Consider the following 6,748-nt stretch of genomic DNA (forward strand, 5'->3'; position numbering starts at 1 on the left):
CAGATAGATTTTCTTTGCCTGCCTCATCTAAGCCTTCCCTAATCTTCATAGAATCATAGAATTTACAGTGCAGAAGGAGGCCATTCGGCCCATTGAGTTTGCACCGGCCGTAGGAAAGAGCACCCCACTCAAGCACTCACCTCCTCCATCCAATCCCCCTTAACCCAGTAACCCCAATTAACCTTTTTGGACACTAAGGACAATTTATCATGGCCAGTCCACCTAACCCGCACATCTTTGGACTGTGGGAGGAAACCGGAGCACCCGGAAGAAACCCACGCAGACACGGGGAGGATGTGCAGACTCCGCACAGACAGTGACCCAAGCCGGAATGGAACCTGGGACCCTGGAGCTGTGAAGCAACTGTGCTAACCACTGTGCTACTGTGCCGCCCCTACATCTCTGTCAAGTCACCTCTTTACTGCTTTTGCTTCAAGGAGAACAACTCGAACGTCTCCAACCGAACCATGCCGCTGAAATCTCTCGTGCCATTCTAGTAAATCTCCCCTGCACTCTATCCCTCACATGCTTCTGACAGTGTGCTGACTCAAACCAGACTCTATTTCTGGCTTAACCAGAGGCTAACAAAGGCAAAACCTCATGTTTTTATACTTAATTCCTCCATCTATGAAACCCAAGATCACAAACACTTTGCCAACTACTCTCACAATATGTCCGGTCACCTTCAAAGATCTATGCACTGTGAGCCCCCGGGTCCCTCTATTCCTATAGGCTCCTTGAACCCCACCTCTCGGCAGCTACAGTCTATATTGTCTCTCCCCATTCCTTCTGTCAAAATGCACCACCTCACTCTTCACTGAACTAAATTCCATCTGCCGCCTGTCTGCCCATCCTGCCACCTGTCTGCCCATTCTTCCGCCTGTCTGCCCATTCTGCCACCTGTCTGCCCGTTCTTCCGCCTGTCTGCCCATTCTGCCACCTGCCTGCCCATTCTGCCACCTGTCTGGCCATTCTTCCGCCTGTCTGCCCATTCTGCCGCCTGTCTGCCCATTCTGCCACCTGCCTGCCCATTCTGCCGCCTGCCTGCCCATTCTGCCACCTGCCTGCCCATTCTGCCGCCTGTCTGCCCATTCTGCCACCTGTCTTCCCATTCTGCCACCTGTCTGCCCATTCTGCCGCCTGCCTGCCCATTCTGCCGCCTGTCTGCCCATTCTCCCAGCCCGTCTATGTCCTGTGGCAGTCGACTGGAATCATCCCCGCTGTTTGCCACACCTCTAAGTTAGGTATGATGGGCACATTTTGAAAATTTATTTTGTACTCCAATGCAAGTCGTTTATATTTATATGAATGTAACTGAGTGGTCTGAGCACTTTTTTCTTTTCCTTATTCTGTCTCTTTCTTTCCACGTGCCTCGGTGAGTTGCCCTTTTACCTCCGAGTCAGAAGGTTGGATGGTTAAGTCCTGCTCCAGGGCTTGACCACAAAAATCACGGCTGGCACTCTGGCGTAATGCCACGGGAGTGCCACGCTGTTGGAGATGCTGCCTTTAGGGTCAAACATTAAACCAAGGCCCCTTCTGCCCTCTCAACCGCAGGTAAAAGATCAGGCACTGAGAATAAAGCAGCAAGGGAGTTCCCTCTGGTATCCTGGCCAATGCTTATTATGCCTCAACCATTGTTATCACGTTGCTGTTGGTGAGAGTTTGCTGTCACAGCAGTGCCGACACTTAAAAAATATGCTTGATTGTAAAGATCTTTGAGGAACCGGCTCCTCGCACATCTGGGCGCCATTTTGAACGGCAGCCCCGATATCTCTGCTCCTCATCCCCTCCCTTCAGGAACCCCCGCCTTCACCACCCAACCTTCTCATGGCACCTCAAACCCTCCCCCTCACTCCTCCTCTCATGGGCAAGGCCCTCCCCCCCCCCCTCAGGACCGCCCCTTGGCAGTGCCAACCTGGCACCGGGGCACCTTGACACTGCTCAGCTGGCACTGCCAGGGTGCCATGACTGGAAGCGCCAAAGTGCCTGAATGTGAGGGGTAGTGCCAGGGTGTTACAACCTTGCCCTGTCCCAGCCACCCGGGTGTCTCTAATGGCCTGCGAGATCCCTCCCCCCCCCCCCCCCGCCCCGGGGGTGCCACCATGCCTGGTCCATGTTTGTAGAAAGCAGTGCTAAACGGCGCCTGGTTGAGAACTCCCAGGCACGTTGACTCCCAGGTGCCGGGTATTTAAATGAGCCTAATCTCACTATCTGGATCACGCCCAGCGGCCGCGAGATCCAGATCGCGTTGGGTGCGGTGAGTCAGGTGACTTGCGATCGGCCCGGTCGCCAGTACAGATTTGGGGCTCTCCCGGGCTTCGCCCGCCGTGCCCAGCTCCTCGCCGAGCCCCGCCCTTCATCTTTCATTATCTCCTTTTCATTTGTGTTTCTCCCTTTCATTCGTTCTGTCTCTCTCCACCGTTCGTTTGGAAAGTGAAAGGTTGATTTGGTGAAGGATCGATTTGGCAGGCAACCGGTAATTGAAGGATTGAGATTCCCGGGCTGACGGAGTCTTATTACAAATGTGACACCGAAGTGTCGTATGTTTAGTTTTTTGAGGTTTGCTGCTTCCAGTATCGTGTGCGCTGGTGATAAATCAGGCCGATGACAGGAGTTTAAACTTCCTTCCGTCCCAGGAGAGTGCTCTTCAGCCAAGAGACTGCGTTGGGAATGGTCTAGAACCAATGGACGTGACAGGACTGGAACCCAAACAAGGGCAGAACAGATTCTTTCTCCAAATAAAAACAGAAAATGCGAGAAGCACTCAGCAGGCCAATAGAGGCAGAGTTAGCGATTTAGGGCTCGGACCTTCCATCAGAACTGGAAGAGATTGACAACATTTCTAACATGACGAGAACTGGAGGGGGAACGAAGAGGAGGTGGAGTGAAATGAGGGTTCGGTGGTCCGTTGGAGGGCAGGGGTGATTTAGATGAATTGGAGCTTTGTCTGACGTAACAGGGAGGTGGATGCAAGCCGGGAAATGAAGATATACTGACTGAGCCCAGTCCTCAGGACGAGCCGGGAGCCAGATAGGCCTGCGAACCAGTGTGTGATTGACACTGGTCAATCCGGCTCCACCCCTCAGGGAGCCATATATAAGGCAATGTCCAGTGGGCAGCGTGCAGTGAGCACACTTCTCAGTAGCTGACTGGTTCTCTGCTAATTAAAGCCTTTGTATTACCAATCATCTCTCTTGAGTTGTAATTGAGGGTATCTCAGAGGTGGTCCCTCAAATGTGGCTGACCCCCCCCCCCCCCAGGACGATTGACGGCAAGGATGAGGGGTTCCCTACCACCCCTCTCACCCCCACCAAACTGGCCCACCCCCCTTTGTCCAGTTGCCACAGAAAGATAGAGTACAGCGCAGAAGGAGGCTGTTTACCCATCATGCCTCTTTGAAAGAGCTGCCTGAATTTTGTCCCATGCCCACCCCCCCCCACCCCCCCCCCACCCCCCCCCCCCACCCCCGCACATCAGACTGGCATCTCTGCACCCCCTCAGCAGTGGAATGTCATCATCGGAGCATACCCTCACCACCACACATCTAACACCACCCCTGCCCCTCCCACAGGCCTATCTGGCTCCCCGTTCCACCCTCCACCCCCCCCTCCACCCCCAACCCACCACCATCACCACCCTCACCGCCGCACCGCATACCATCCTCCACTGCGGGCCTGATTTCCTTTGTCAATTTGCGACAACTTTAATCACAGGAATGGATGGTGGCCCAAAAGACAAAGTTACAAACATACGAATTAGAAAGCGCAGGAGTCGGCAACTTGGGCCATCAAGCCTGCTCGGCCATTCATAGAAACATAGAAGAAATAAGAGCAGGAGGAGGCCATTCGGCCCTTCAAGCCCACTCCGCCATTCATTATGATCATGGCTGATCATCTACTCAATAGCCTAATCCCGCTTTCCCCATATCTTTTGACCTCCTTCGTCCTAATTGCTAAATCTAACTGCTTCTTGAAAACATGCTGGGCTGGATTTTCCATTATTGGGACTATGTCCCCACGCCCAACCAAAACAGTGGAGTTTTACGCCTGAAAATTCTGGATCAAAGGGACGCGAATTCCCAGCCCTGCAGGGGGCGAGCAGGGACCCGGAGTAGATCTCGGAGTTTTAGCTGCAGATACGGGCCCCTGCACGTCCGGGTCAGAGGCCGCGCATGGGCAGGGCGGTGGCCTCCAGCGGCCGCGCCATGCTCCATGGCGGACTCGGACGGCGGAGCTGGACCCACAAAAGAAACCCCCCCGATCGGCCGGGCACAAACCCCCTCAACCCCCGCACACACATTCCCCGGCCGCCAGTTTTCACCCCCTTGTTACTCAAGGATCGAGTTAGCTCTGCTGGAAATAAATTCCAAGACTCTGTTCCCACTGACTTTTGAGGAAGAGAGACTCACTAACTTCTAAGAGAAAAGATTTCGCCATCTTCGTCTTAAATGGGCAACCCCTTATTTTTAAACAGTGACCCCCTAGTTCTAGATTCTCCGCCAAGAGGAAACATCCTCTCCACATCCACCCTGTCAATGCCCCTCAAGATCTTCCATGTTTCAATGAAGATGTCCCGTACCTGCATAAAGCTTGGGTGGTTGGTATGTATAGAAGAACTTAAAGGGACGGGATAATTGTTGTTCATTTTGCCATTGTTTTGGGGGAAGTGGGCATTATTTGGAAGCTTGCTGTGTGCGATTGGCTGCCAGGTTTCCCCAATTACGACAGAGGCTTCACTGCAAAAAACAAACACCTCATTGGCTGTTGGGCTATTTGGGATGTTATGAACAAAGAGCGATACAGCACGGGAACAGGCCCTTCGGCCCTCCAAGCCTGTACCGGCCATGATACCAACCTTTGCCAAAACCCTCAGCACTTCCTTGTGCCGTATCCCTCTATACCCATCCTATCCATGTGTTTGTCAAGGTGCCTTTTGAACCCCGTTAATGTATCTGCTTCCACAACCCCCCTTGGCAACGGGTTCCAGGCACTCACCACCCTCTGCGTAAAAAACCTGCCTCGCACATCTCTTCTAAACTTTTCCCCACGGACCTTAGGTTGTGAGAGACGCTAAAGAAATGGAATTGGAGGGGGGCAGGGGGAAAACTTTGAAGGAAACCTTTCAGATTTGCTCGTGCGGATCTTCTGAAGATTACTGCATGGCAAAAGGAGAGAGCAACGTGTGGCCGGCTTAAGGTGCGGGTGGAATCTTTCGGACCAATAGAACACGCAGGGGCTGGTTTAGCACAGGGCTAAATAGCTGGCTTTTAAAGCAGACCAAGGCAGCCAGCAGCGCGGGTTCAATTCCCGCACCAGCCTCCCCGAACAGGCGCCGGAATGTGGCGACGAGGGGCTTTTCACAGTAACTTCATTTGAAGCCTACTTGCGACAATAAGCGATTTTCATTTCATTTTTTCATTTTTCTCATTCTCGCCAATCCCCAGTAACTGCAGAATGGGCGAAACCTCTGGCTGTAGGACCCTTTGTGCTTGGAAATAAGGGATGAAACGCGAATCTGCAAATGACTGAAGAACACATTGGCAATGTTGTATTGGTGCCTGTTCCTCCTCAGCTGACCATTTAGCCCAGCTGACTGGGAGGAACCAAAGAACATTAAAACACCAGGAAGCCACATAACAGGAAGGGTGGATGGGCAGTGGTCCAGTACAACAGGACAGAAACGAAACCTGCATTTCTATAGCCCCTTTTACAACGGCGGGCTAGCACAAAGCATTTTATGAACGGTGAAATAATTTCTGGTTTTCTTTTCCTGTTGCATTGCCAGGAAATCTGGCAATCAATTTGCGTACAGCAACCTCCCACAGACAGCAATACGACACTCACCCCGTAATAGTTTTGTGACATTGTTTGAGGGCTAATTTGTGGCCAGTGTGGCACCAGGGTTGTTGGCCTTCAACTTCTGGCCAGTTCTCCACACTGGGGTGTGAATCATTGACAACCACTTAACTGAGAAGACGAGAGTGCGACACACTCAATCAAATAGATAGAGGGCAGAGTGGCCAATGAGCCACTTGAATTGAGGAATTTTGGAACAGGAGGAGGCCATTCAGCCCTTCGAACCTTTCTGCTATTCCATTAGATTGTGGCTGATCTGTATCTTAACTCCATTTATCCACTCTTTATCGGTAACATCTGAATCCCCGCACCCAACAAAAATCTAGCACTCTCCGTCTTGTCGTTTTCAGTTGACTCCTGTACCTCAACAGATTTCTGCCGGGGAGAGAGTTCCAGGTATCCACTGCCAAGAAGTGTTTCCTGACATCACCCGTGAATAAAGCTTAGTTCTAATTTTAAGGTGATGCCTCTTGTTCCTAAACGTAACGAGAGCCTCTATCAGCATTCGGGTTGCCCAATTCTGATTAAATGTATTCCTGGAGGTCTCACCACATGATTCGTCCCCCCACACTCCAGCCATTATTTGGCCAACTCATCCATCCCTGTGACGCATGGCCTTCCTACGCCAATTGGAAGGAGAATGACTCAATACCCAATTGGATAATGTTTGACTGTCAGCCAAACAGCCTTTTTTTTCCACTTTCATATTTCTGCATCTGCTAAAGAGAAATGTTCAAATAAAATTGCAAGAAAGCAATCTTCGTTATATGTCCCGATGATGCTTTCCCAAGGTTAAACACAGCAGTGTCCTGAAGATTGGTCTTCAAATCCTGGAGACTCCCGGCCAATTCTGGAGAGTTGCCAACTCTAAACTCCATTGACATCTTCACTAT

This window comes from Scyliorhinus torazame, chromosome 7 (genome assembly GCF_047496885.1).
Source record: "Scyliorhinus torazame isolate Kashiwa2021f chromosome 7, sScyTor2.1, whole genome shotgun sequence".
NCBI classification, from domain to species: domain Eukaryota; kingdom Metazoa; phylum Chordata; class Chondrichthyes; order Carcharhiniformes; family Scyliorhinidae; genus Scyliorhinus; species Scyliorhinus torazame.